The following is a 13,957-nucleotide window of genomic DNA, read 5'->3' as shown; positions in this document are numbered from 1 at the left end:
GCCTCTTCATGTGCATAGCATACATGTTCACAGATGGGCATGCATGCGTGTGGCTACCTGTGCTATGCAGGTAGAGGCCAAAGGACAAGCTCAGGTGTTATTTCTGTCATTCTTCAGGCACTGTTCAACTTTGTCTTGAGGCAGGATCTCTTATTGAAATAAAACTCACAAGAAGGCAAAGTTGGCTGGTTAGGGAACCCTAGGGGTCCACTGGCCTCCACCTCCCCAATGCTGGCATTGCATATGGGTTTTGGAATCCTTGTGCTTGCATTGCAAGCAGTTATTGACTAAATTACTTTTCAGATCTTTCAGTTGTTCCTTTATTGCCTTTTGGAGGGATTCATTTTGAAATGGGCTTTGTAGGGTGTGTGTTTTTGAGAAGACCATGGAGTCCGGATCCACATAGTCTGTTAGCATTACATTATAACCAGAGTTGCAACATAGACACAGCATATTATACTTTTAAACTTTGAGTGCTGCTGACATATGACCTTGAACAAGCTATTTGAACTTCTAGACTCAGCTTTATCACTTTAAGTGCAGCAAGTGCCCACTACCCAGGGATTTTGTATTAGGGACTATGGAAGACAGAGTAATAACACTGGCTACAACTACTTTTTCTAGTGGTCTGGGTCTATGAAGTCAAGATCACACCAGCTGGACAATATGATCATGCTCATGGCAAGCGGAAAAATGTATTTCTTTGAAATGAGGATATTATTTATGAACCATCTGAATTATTCAGTGACTTCCTTTACTGTGCCCATTCACAGAGTAACATCTTAAAGCAATGACTTGATGGCTGTATCATTTAAAGAGAATGTTTCCTTTAAGTGTGTCTTATTGGATATTAGGATGGCATCACCCACTTGTTTCTTCAGACCATTTGCTTAGAAGATTATTTTTCCAGCCTTTTACTCTGGGGTAGGGTCTGTCTTTGTCACTGAGGTGTGTTTCTTATATGCACCAAAATGCTGGATCCTGTGTACATATCCAGTCAGTTGGTTGGTGCCTTTTTATTGGGGAATTGAGTCCTTTGATGATGAGAGATATTGAAAATGAATGATTGTTAGTTCCTATTATTTTTGTTGTGGGAGTTGGCATTATGTGTGCGTGATTCTCTTGTTTTGGGTCTGTTGTGAGAAATTAAATTTCTTGTGTTTTCTTGTGTGTAGTTACCCTCCTTGTGTTAGAGTTTTCTTCTAGTATTCTCTGTAGGGCTGGATTAGTGGAAGGATATTGTTTACATTTGGTTTTGTCATGGACTATATTGGTTTCTCCATCTATGATGATTGAAAGTTTGGCTGGCATTTGTGTTCTCTTAAGGTCTGCATGACCTCTGTCCAGGATCTTCTGACTTTTAGAGACTGTGTTGAGAAGTCTGGTGTAATTCTGATCGGTCTGCCTTTATATGTTACTTGCTCTTTCCCCCTCTTACTGCTTTTAATATTCTTTCTTTGTTCTGTGCATTTACTGTTTTGATTATTATGTGACGGGAGGATTATCTTTTCTGGTCCAATCTATTTGGTGTTCTTTGGGGTATGTTTATAGCCATCTCTTTCTTTAGATTAGGGAAGTTTTCTTGTATGATTTTATTGAAGATGTTTTCTGGCCCTTTGAACTGGGAATCTTCACTGTCTTCTATTATTATTCTTAGGTTTGATCTTTTCATGGTGTCCTAAATTTCTTCAATGGTTTGAGTTAGGAGCTTTTTACACTTTGTATTTTCTTGAAACAATGTGTTAATATCATTTTAGGTATCTTGTATGCCTAAGATTCTCTCTTCTATCTTTTGTATTCTGTTGGTGATGCTTGCATCTGTAACTCCTGATTTCTTCCCTAGGTTTTCCATCTCAAGGGTTGCCTCCATTTGTGATTTCTTTATTGTTTCTATTTCCATTTTTAGGTCTTGGACCCTTTTGTTCAATTCCTTTACCTGCTTGATTGTGTTTTCCTGTATTTCTTTAAGGGATTTATTTGTTTTCTCTTTAAGAGCTTCTACCGGTTTGCCTGTATTTTCCTGTATTTCTTTAAAGGAGTCATTAATATCCCCCTTAAAGGTCTCTATCATCTATATGAGATGGGATTTTTAGGTCAGAATCTTGCTTTGCAGGTGTACTAGGGTATCCAGGGCTTGCTGTGGTGAGTCCAGGGTTCTGCTGGTGTCAAATTACATTGGCTTCTGTTGCTTATGTTTTGTGTTTGCCTCTAGCCATCTGGTTATCTCTGGTGGTAACTGGCCTGGGTGTCTCTGACTGGAGTCTGCCTTCTTGGAGGCAGGTGTGGAGGAGCTCTGTAACCTGGGTTAGAGCAGACCTCCTGGGAGACAGGCAGGCTGTGGGGTATGGGAGGAGGGAGGCACGCCATCTGCCCCAAACGGAAGTGCAGACTGGAAGACGGAGCTCCCCTGACAGTTTCTTGAAGCCCGTGTTTGTCATTTTTATTCCAGCCAGCAACATGTAGTTTAGTTTACAAATCATCATGTCAGAATGGAGGCGAGACTTCCTACCTCCTCCACCCCAAGTTATTCTGTATTCTGGACAGGTTTAGAGTTATATCTAAAACGTGGAGAGTAATAGAACTTCTCCTGTCTGCATTCTTAATTTTGGAGACTGGAGTTTATTCGTATGTGTTGACGACTTGCTAAACATAAAAGTGGTATACAATATATAGTTTATAAAGAAACCTGCCCCCAAACTTCATGCTACTACTGTGTTCATTTAACTTAAAACACTCTGCAATGGACATTTTTAAATAAACATAGATTAGGAGAATTATTACCAGAGATCATCTGAATGATGTCTGTGTAAAATGCAAAATAATAATTTCTTCAGGAGGAGTTGTGCATGTTTTAGCTCATATTTTTATTCCATTAGTATAAAATAAAAGGATGAATTTTAACTAAAATAGTTCTTTTTTTCTGAATTCATTTCTAATTCTGAGAAAAGGAATTTAATGCTCTCTAAAACATTTATAAAACCTGTCACCATCTTTGTCTAACACGAACTTGGGTTTTTTTATGTGCTTTTTAGAGTTGCAGAAAAAGGGGATTAGGGAGGGATTTAGATGTTGCATGATCTTGAGAATGAGGGTTTGGTTGTTCTTTAAAAAAAAAAGAAAGAAAATCCTATGTAATTCTGTTCAATTTCAATTATTGCTTTACATTCCGAGGTCCTGAGGTGAAAACCATATCTGAGAATGGCTTTTTATTGAAGATCAGGACCCAGGCCTAGGTGGACCTGAAGACAAAAAGGACAAAATGTAACAATAGCACAATTCTCATAGTGGGGGTCTGCCAAGTCTCAGGAGCTGCTTGCAATTAAACCTAAGTAAGGTCGTGTAGAGTCATGGAAAACGTCAGATGCCCATGACTTGGAAAGATAAAGTAGGCTCCCCTGCATACCAGGCAACCTGCCTCCCACGACAGTAAGCACTGCCCTCAAACATTTCACCCAGCCTAGTAAAACCTTACTTAACACTAGAACATACCACGGTCTATGGACTGCCATGTATGAATTTTTAAATCCAGTCTGAAAGTGGAATCATCTCCTTCCTGGAGCTGTGGATTGTTTCCTCTTACGGAGAGCTCTTCAATTTGTTCTACTGGGCTCTGCTTTTCTGAGATTTTTCTTCTGGGGAAACTAGAAGAAATACTCTGAGTTTTCCTGCAAGCAAAGGCTGAGGTCTATGTCCTAGGTGCATCCAATCTGGGGACATCGTTTTTGCAAGCTCTGATTAAGAAGACAGGTTGAGCATGCAAAGTCAGAGGCTGATGATGGTAGGGGACATGGCGATGAAGGTCCTGGCCTTCTATCATGAAGTGACAGTGTCTGTTCCTACTTAGTGATCCTAAGTGCCTGCTCCAAGCCTGTCCTGTCTTTTCAGGGATCCTGGTTGTGACAGAATCTGTTCCCACAGATTTCCTTCTGACCAAATGGTCTTGTGCTCTTGTTTACAACTAAGAACACCCAGAGACGCAAACGGAGTTTTCTTTCTATAATGACATTTTTATTCAACGCCACAATCATCTAGCTTTGCCTCTGTGAGAGACTTCTATTTGAGTTTTAATTACCTTAGTCTTTGTATTTTTACTTTGGGTTTTTAAAAGTATGTTTGAAAAGGTATAGACAACTTTTTAAATTCTTACTACATTTATTTAGGATTGGATTTGTACGTGATATGGTAGGCATGCTGAGGTAAAAAGACAAATTATGAAAGTTGGTTCTTGACTCCCGTGGTATGAGTCCCAGGGGTAAAACTCAGGTCATTAGCTGGGTTGCAATTGCCATTACCTTTTGAGACATCTTTTCCGCCTTAAGTAACTTTAAAATACTTTTACATGATGTCCTTAGAGCAATTCAGAAAAGTAAGGCAAATATAAACCTAGTTATCTGTGAGCTATGTTGACCAAAACATACATGAACGAGATGGAGAGGAAGAGGAGGAGGAACAGAAGGAAGGGTGAGGTAGAGACGGTGGAGGAGAAGGAGGAGGAGGAGGAGGAGGAAGAGGAGGAGGACGAGGAGGACGAGGAGGAGGAGGACGAGGACGAGGACGACGAGGACGAGGACGACGAGGAGGAGGGGGAGGAGGAGGAGAAAATAACAACGATAAAATACTGCAGTTAAGTAAAGAAAACAGAAAGACATGAGATGTGTTAAAATAAATACATAAACAGGGCATAATCCTTACTGTATTCTACTATGTTGTCTAGTGAACAATAATAATAACAAGCCTCGCTGTGGTAGAATGTGGAAGGAAAATTAACCATAAGACTTCAGGAGAGGGGAGCATCGGGTAGAAATATGGAAAAGGTCTGGAAGAGAAAGAGTCCTCCAAATCTGCAGGCCAAGCCCTCCTCGCTGCTCAGCTCATGGACAACTGAGAAGCTGAGCTTCAACAGGGGCCCCTCCCGGTGTGAAGGAGGCCCCTTCAACAAGTGGGCGTGGCAAGCAAACACACTAACACACTGAACATGACACAGCACCGTGTACAGAAAAAAGAATAAATGATATGCACAGTGAAACTGCATATTACACAAACAGCGGGCTGTGCTGGGGGACTGCCCGTGGGCTGCACTCGGGGACTTCCCGTGGGCTGCGCAGGGACTTCCAGTGGGCTGCACTCGGGGACTGCCCGTGGGCTGTGGGCTACACTCGGGGACTGTCTGTGAGCTGTGCTCAGGATGGCCCGTAACCTAAGAAGTCTGCTGTAGTTTTGCACACTGCATGGTACTTGTTTCAGCATCAAACACAAAGAAGCTGTAAGATGATCCCAGTTGGGGGACTTTGTACTATGCCCTATTCATACCACAAGGCATTCCTAATTTAGGTCTTGACAGAAAACCCCATCCATCACCTTCGTTGGCCAACCCCTCATAGGGGAAGGAATCAAGACATTCAGAAGGTTAAAACCGATCTTGTCTCATCTAAATATCTCCGTTCTGAAAACGTCAAAATGTTTTAACTGTTGCTTTCTCTGTTTGAAAGTGATTTTAAGATCAAATACAACCGAACTCAAAGCCTGGTGTACTTATGAATAATCAAAGGAACAGTGTGGACAGCTATTTTTCTTTCTTCTTTTTCCTCAGAAATATCAGAGATCTAAAAGAAAATGTTTAAGGGGAAATAAGCCTTTCAGGGTAGTGCTGTCTTTGATATGTGTTTGCTTCTGTTATTGCTGGTAGATTTATTTAATATCGCGCTTTCAAAGTCACGGGGGGGGGGGGGGAGAAAAAAAATCTCTGGCTTTTGTCTCTCCAGAATTGTGGCATGCTTTGAGTAGGACCAAAACACTGATCTGAATTTTTAGTGTGTATGACTTCAGACAATAAGGAACGTTTATGGTTTTTCAACTATCGTAATGTTCCTCTCTGATCAAGATTTCCCATAATATATTACTTATCAGCCGCTTCTGGCTAACATGTGAAGAATTAAAAATATCTTTAGGTGTTGTACCTAAATTCCTGTGGGCCAGACGATGACAAGGTGTGAAATGTCAGCAGACCAGAAAACTTTAGCATTCAAAGACAAAAAGAAGCTTTGTCCTCACCATCCATTCGGGAAGACAGAATATGTCCAGCTGGGCACACAAAACATAGCTGTCCGGCAAAGTATTTCTGTTTTGTGAATCTAAGCTTATTCTCTGTATCAAAAATAAATGTCTTGTTCTGATTAACAGCACAGAAAAATATGAAGTAATCCACAGCCTCAGATACTTCTGAGATGATTGCATGAGATTTAGTAAATGCAGAGGAGGCCATACTGCACACAGGCCGTGCCCTCTAACTTTTCTCCTCATAAAACTTCACGATTCCCTCGGTTCCCTGGTCCTTAGAAACTCTTCACTAGTAACATCGTAACAGGAGCGTGTCTTGTTGCTCCCGCACACCGTGTGTTCTGAGTTACTCTTCCATTCATAGATGTTTAACATGTCCCAGCTCCAAGCTATTGTAAGACAGCACTGCCTCGTGCGGTGAGCTTCGTGTTTAGGGGGTTCCACAGAAAGGGGGCACTGCTGTGCTCAACAGCAGGCTGGACATCTCTTCCGTAGCCCCTCTAAATGATGTGGCCTGTTCAAGCCCCTATGTTCTGCCCTGTCTCGCTCTATCTGCTTCTTTCTGTTTACAAAAGTAACAGGATAGTGTCTCACGAGAAAGGACGCAGAGACAAGGAGTCACATAGTACTCTGTGCTAGTCAAGGACTGATGGGGAAATGGGGGCTCCATAGGGAGAGGGAGGGAGGTAAATACAGAAGGACGGAGGTCAGTAAAATAACGGTAAGGATATCTGAAAAGCCCCAAGTCGTCCTACAGTTTAACTGTTTACAAAATAACCTGTAACACACATAATCCTGTATCTAAATGCATAAGGTTTTCATGAACTTTTATTTTTATCATCTGGGCTGCCAAGAGCCTAGACCACCCAACAAAAGCTTCAACACCAGACACAAGGAGCCCTTTCCTGTGCTGTTGGTCAGGACTATCGAAGAGATTCCCAAAGCATGTAGCCTATTGTTGTGACCCTTAGTTGCCCCTAAGGTGGAAAGTAAGTCCCAATTGCTGAAGACATCATGTACTTCAGACCCAGGGCCCAGAGATCCCTGGGCTAGAACTGACCGGAATGCCCGCTTCCTGAATCCTAGTTTCATGGACATTACATACCAGAAAGCTCCATACAAGCTTCTGAAAGAAGAAGGCAGCTGACAATCCTACCCAGCTATGAAGGGTCTGAAGCACATCAATGACCAGCGTGGCACAATAACCCTAAGGGTGCAGCAGTGGCTCACATGCCTTGGCCATAGCCAACAGTTCCCTAACAGGACTTCAGACTCACTCAACAAGAGCGAAAACATGCCCGGCCCTGGAAAGCTAGCTAACTATTCAGTGCTAGGGAAGTCCTGGTTATTGGAGGAGAATCTCCAACTACTGGTTCACTAAACCAGCATAGTCCCTAACAACAGTTATATAGGCATTTGTCCTTATATCTACAGAGAAGTATAGTCTTCATCTCTCACCAAGGAAGCTTCTCATTGTAACAAATGGAGGCCATCGCAGAGACATGGTGGAAGAAGAGGTGAGGGGGTGTTGTACGAGACAGAGGATCAGGGACTTTGCTGTGAGATTGTATCCCCCAGCAACGTCAGAGAGGCTACACTCACAAAGTCTCACCAACATGACTCTCAAACATAAGCTAAATACGTGATACCAATAGATGTACCAAAGTGGAAGGAGAAAAGCCAATGAGGCTTCCACCCTACAAAAAGAACTACAGGTTTATTGTGCGTAACTTTGTATTACCCGCCTTTGCTCCGGGAATGGACCATGCTACCCGCCCCTCCACCCCTGCCTAGCTTCCCTTGAATCTGTGGATAAAACATCACACACACACACACACACACACACACACACACACACACACACACACACAGAGAGAGAGAGTTGTTCCTTTTCAACTTGCCTTCTTGGCACAATTACTGGGTGCTACTATCTCTTGCCTGGAAAATGTGCCCTTATCATTACTCTTAGCTCCACTCCTCCCACCTTCCCACCTGCCATAACTTTAGTCAGTCAGTTGAATCTAGTTCCTTCTAAAATGTCTGCCTATAGGAGTGGCCATAGCCCACTGCTCCTCCAAAAACCTGGTTCTCCTCTCTCCACGTTGAACTCCCCTATCTCCTTCCTTGCATCTCCCCTTGCAGCTCCCTTTTTCTTCTAGGGTCCCAGAAGTCCTTCCTGTACCTTCCAACCAGCAATTGGCCCATGGCTTTCCTTACTGACAGATCAAGAACCAACTGGAGAACAGGACCTTAACATCAAAACCACCTCTACATAGGCTTGAGGTAGTCTTCCTCAGGAAGGAGCACCAATTGGTTGTTCAATACTCACCAACCCTGAAAACATATATTCAGGTAACACTATATGGGCTAAGCAGGATATATATATGTATATATATATATATATATGTATATGTATATATATATGCAATGACAATTAATAAAAGAAGGGAGAAGCATGGATTTGAAGAAGAGTGAGGAAGGGAATATGGGAGGAGAGGGAAGGGAGAAATACTGTAATTATATTATATCAAGAATAAAATAAAAATATGAACAAAACAGGGAAGAATTTCATTGTCAGGGAAAGTAGTTCCAGAGATAGTTGGTCTCAATTGCACACTAGATAGGAGACAGGCTGCTGGTCATGCTTACGGGACATTATCTTGATGTTTTGACTGGGGTGGGAAGAACTTCCTAGTGTGGGTTGCCTTCTCTCACAACGTGAGCTAGGGTTCTGGGTTGTGTAAAAAGTATAAAGCAAGATGACTGGGTGTGACCTGCTTCCTGACTGCAGATGCAGTGTGACTGGCTACCTCACACTCCAGGGCTATGACCTTCCTGGTGTGACAGACTGTACCCTCAAACTGTGAACCAAAGTAATCCCTTTCTTCCTTTGGATTTTTGTTTTTTGTTTTGTTTTGTTTTGTTTTTTCAGTTTATCAGAGTTACAGGGAAGTAAGTAAGACAGCACCTTTTGCAAACAAATGGCATCTACATTTACTAAACCAGCATAGTTCCTAGCAACAGTAGATAGACACTTGCCCTTACGCCTACAGAAAAGTATAGTCTTCACCCCTCACCAAGGTCTCACGGTCTGATGAGTTCCTCTTCTGTCAGGCACTGAATATTGCAGACACCAAGTGTGGCCCACTTCTCGCATCATTGAGGGCTTATATTCTACTTTATTTGGGATCTGCACTGATTTTTACTTCTTAAGAAATAATTGTCACCATTCTATTCAATTTTAATTGATTTAAGCTCCTTAAGAACTAGGTGGGCTAAGCCCCTTAAGAACTATGCTGTCAATTAATTCATAAATAAACTCACTTAAAATGTAGTAAGAAACAATATATTATGAACTTATATTTTACTGGATATTAGTGAGATTTAAATACTTTTTTCAGTACTCATAGTTCCTGTGTTGTGATTTAGAACTTCACATTCTTTTCTTTATTCACACTTACTGAGCCCCTATTTCTTTCCTCAATGATTTGTGGAAACATGATCTATTTACGCTTCTCTCCTATTTGTTGGAACTGTTTTTAAGCTTTTTTCTATCTTGGTCCATTTGGCCTTGTAATGTAAACAAATTGTCTAAAAGTATCTTTGGAAGCACCCAGGACAGGAATTCTAATGATCAATGACATTTTTTCCTTTAATATAGAATTTTGAAATAAGAAAATTTAGAACTTAGAAATCTCATTGATGTTTACATTTTTAATCTAGTATTTAATGGTTTTATAGTAAACTTTTCATTTGAAACTTATTTTGGTAAAACTCATGAAATAAGGATATAGACTCACTTCGTCAATCAAGGAACTGACCGATTAGTTCTTCCTCATTTGATTGACCCATCATCATTGCACACGCCCTGTATTTTCATGTCTGCTTTGGACAAATATTATACTGCTTTGGTATGGCAAACTATTTTAGGCCAGGACCAAAGTGAATTAATTATGGCACCTTTATGTTTAGGGGGAGAACATAGTCATTCATTTATCCCCACCCCCAAATGCCTAAGCAGTTCAAACTAATTCTTTATTATCCGAGCACTCTTCCACTCATTGATGTAGTATCTACCAAAATTACTTCAGAGTTCGCGTTTTGTTAAATCATTACTTTGAAGCAGACTTTAACAGTTATTTTGATAGCTGCTGTGATAAACGACCTGTCACAAAGCAATTTAAGGAAGGAAGGGTTTCTTTGGGTTGCAGGATGAAGGCATACAGCCCTTTCTGGTGGGGCAGCAAGAAGGTGAGCTGGCTGGTCGCACCGTGTCCTTAGTAAGGAAACAGGGAGCAGACAGAACGTGGGAGCAGGCTAACAAGTTCACGTTCCCACCCGCAAGAGTGACCCGCTTCCCCCAGCAGGAGCCACATGTTCCAACATACAAGCTTGCAGGAGACATTTTGCGCTCAAATCACAGCAAATAGGTATGTTCAAATAGTCACGTTTCTGTTTTTAAAATGTATATAATTTGACTTTTAAATCCTTTGGTAGAACTATGTGGTTTTGCTTGTGTAAATCTCACCATTTTCTTGTTAATTTTTTCTATACACTTTAAAATTTCTCCTGGTTTTATGTGCCCCCCCCCATTAAATTCCCTATAGATTGTGGCCAGTCTGTACTTTAGATCTGGATCTGGAGATACTTACCTGTATTTGGACATTTCCTTTACCAACTTCTTCTTGATGTTTACACATATGCAGCCTTTACAATAATGATGGTTTTTCTCACCTTTTTCTAGTGTTGCAATCTGAAATCTTTGGTTCATCCTTTTATTCCATTATCTCATTTCTATAAAAACAAGTTCAATGCTGTTCATTCATTTCACTCTTGATTTCAAGGGAAAATACCCTCAGCATTCACTCAATGAAGATAATATGGCAGATTTATCTTTCGGAGAATTGTACTTTTCTAGATCTCCATCTCTTTGTTGTTATTTGCGCGTGTGCATGTGTGTATGTGTCTGTGCATGTATGTATGCTTGTGTGTGAGTGTGTGTGTCTGTGTTGTGTGTTTACTCAAGTACATGTGAGTACAGGGCCTGCAGATTCTAGAAGAGGGCACTGACTGAATCCCCTGGAGCTGGAGTTATGGGCGGTTATAAGCTACCAAACATGGGTGCTAGGAACGGAACTCTGATCCTCTGAAAGAACGAGAAACGCTTCTAACTGCTGAGCTGATTACAGCCACTCAATTTTTTTTCTTTTAATTCACAAGTAGAGGGAGTTAGTATGATATTTTCATAAGTTAATATCATGTACTTTAATCATACTCATCTCCTTTTACCCTCTCATGCACCTCCTTGCTGGTTTCCTTCCTCTTTCCAAATCTTCCCACCTCTGATTTTATGCTGTTTTTTTTTTTAAATCATCACACTACTCTCAGTTTCAAGAAGAGGGTTCTGGCACTCTGTTAACTGGTTCCTGAACAACACATCCTGTATGTAAGTTAAATCTCCCATGATGCACTGGGGCTCATTTGTACATAGATTGGCAGTCTGGAACTGAAGGTACATTTATGTGTTTCTTTCCCGCATTCTTCCCATGATTCCCTGCAAAAGTACTTTAAGAAAGTAGCTCTTCACCTTTATGACCAATAGTAAGTCAAACCAAACTCACACCAAGCTATTATCAATTCCAAGTGCGCAAAGGAAACTCTCTGCTAAGTTACAGCTTAACAAATGGCTGTGTTTGGGGCCATGGGGCATGTGTTGGCTTTCTCAGAAGTGTGTGGAGGGAAGCTCCTCTCCTTCTTACCTTAGCTTTCTCATTCATTCTGTGGGAAGCAGGGTCACATTACTAACAAGAGTCTATCTTATTTCACTTCATATGATATTCAGGTCCATCCATTGTTGGAAGCCAGGCCAACCTAAGGCTTTCTCATAGGCCCTGATGGAAGGACAAAGGGAACACTAGTTTGTGTCCTTGCCCAGGGGCAGAGTTGGCAGAGTCTGGGCTGGGGCTGGGGCCTTGAAGAACTTAAGGTTTTGGTTCCTGGGAACCCAATTTTTCCCCACTGAAGAGACTGGAATTATCCGTCCCAAGTCCTCTGAGCATTCTGGGATACGATTAAGATAACCTATGTTCTTTGTGCAACATTGATTAACTTCCTGCTGACTCCATCCCTTTGTGTGATGGCTTTCTGCTTACTCTGCCTCCTACCTCCCTCAAACTGTATATAAGATGTTGTCCTCCTTAATAAACTTGCTTGTGAAAGACCTCATGACCCCAGCTTTCCTGTCTTCATGATTACTTCTTACCCCCTGGCTCTCTCTCTCTCTTTCTCTCTCAGTAACCCATCACTGAAGAGTGACACACTGGTCCAGGTCAATCCACTTTTCTGCAAAGGACATAATTTTGTCCTAAATTTCTAAAGAAACATGAGTTGGTATGTAATATTGAATTAACATTTCAACATATAATGAGATGCAACTAAAAGATTGTCTTGGGTACCATGAGATTTCTGTTAATACATCTCCTAATACTCAAGTATACTTTCATCCCAGCTAAAAGTGCAAGCTTAGAATGTGCAGGGGTCAATTTGCTCTGATCTTATTCTGGGTTTTAGGATGTGCATTCGCAACTGAAATTGCTGTGTATCTTGGGAGTCTGCTTTGTCCTTCAAGATAATTAGTAGAGAAGAAACTATCTCCTCCTGGAATATGGACAAAGTAGTTTTGTCTGTGTTTTTCATTGCTTCTATCCCAAATCTTACAAAGTGAGAGGAGATATCCAAACCTACACCAGGGGAGAAAATGTAACCTGGGGAAAACAGTGATTTATTTTGCTGCATATCAAGATTTTTGCTCCTAAGAATTGAAAAAAAAAAAAGGTTCCTTGGCTCTACTTAAAGTACAGGCTCCCTGACCTCCTGACCAAAATCTTGGCTACCATCTGAATAATGCTTCTCCTAGTGTCCCCCTATGCAGGCTGATGGTGTAATGCAAACACAAAAGAGCGACCTATAACACTGGCAAAGTTCAGGCATAGCAATGTATAAAGGGAAAGAAACATAATACGATGCAGTGTGGGTGTGGTGTTCAAAATATCATCGACTGGATGTGGGCTGTGATTTTTTTCTTTTTCTTTTCTTTTTTTTTCTTCTGTCTATTGGTCTTCAGTAGACGTTTTTAAAGGCACAATTGGGCTTTTGATAAGAAGAGAACAGTAGAAGGTTTGAAGTTGTAGTGACTCTGCCAAGAACCAAGGGTGTAGATTTTCTGTATCAATACCATTATGTTTTAAGACCCAACCAAGGAGGACAAGGGCTGTCACCCTCTCACAGGCCATCTGTCTGAAGGGATGTCTGGTCCATCTGTCTAAACCACTCTGTCATGGCACATCCTCAGCTATGGAGTCAGGGGGTACTGGATAGTGCGTTAGAGAATGTGTGTCAACGTTCACTTTCTTGCCAAGACTCCAACATTCTCTGTTGTCATGCTGCTCCCCATGACTCTTTGGGTTCCTGCGATTTTGTTTCCCTCCAGTCCCTGACTTTCTCTGATCTGTGTGGGCCTCGAATTCATGCTCTGTTGCTCTCCTCCTTACCCAGCCCCACCTCTGGGTTCTAGCTCTGACAGCCTTGTTAGGCAGCGTCTCAGTTGGACTGACTGCTGCATCCTGGAGCTGTCTCTTCATGTTCTGAAGCCTGAAGTTCAGTTTTGACCACATCTGAGAGCAGCTCAGACCTCCATGACCCTGGCCCACAACCAGGACTGATGACAAGTATTCCTGGTGAAATCGATCGGCCTATACTCTAATCAGATCTCTGCTACCCACCAACCCATGATTGGAGCAGAGTTCTGAGAAGCGTCTTCCATTTTTCTAGAGATTCTCAACAGCTGCCCCATTGATATGGAAGTGTTTTCTGACAAGCAGATGTGGAAGCCCCCTCATCC

Source organism: Rattus norvegicus, chromosome 2, assembly GCF_036323735.1.
Source record: "Rattus norvegicus strain BN/NHsdMcwi chromosome 2, GRCr8, whole genome shotgun sequence".
NCBI classification, from domain to species: Eukaryota; Metazoa; Chordata; class Mammalia; order Rodentia; family Muridae; genus Rattus; species Rattus norvegicus.
Note: the sequence above shows the minus strand (reverse complement) of the source record.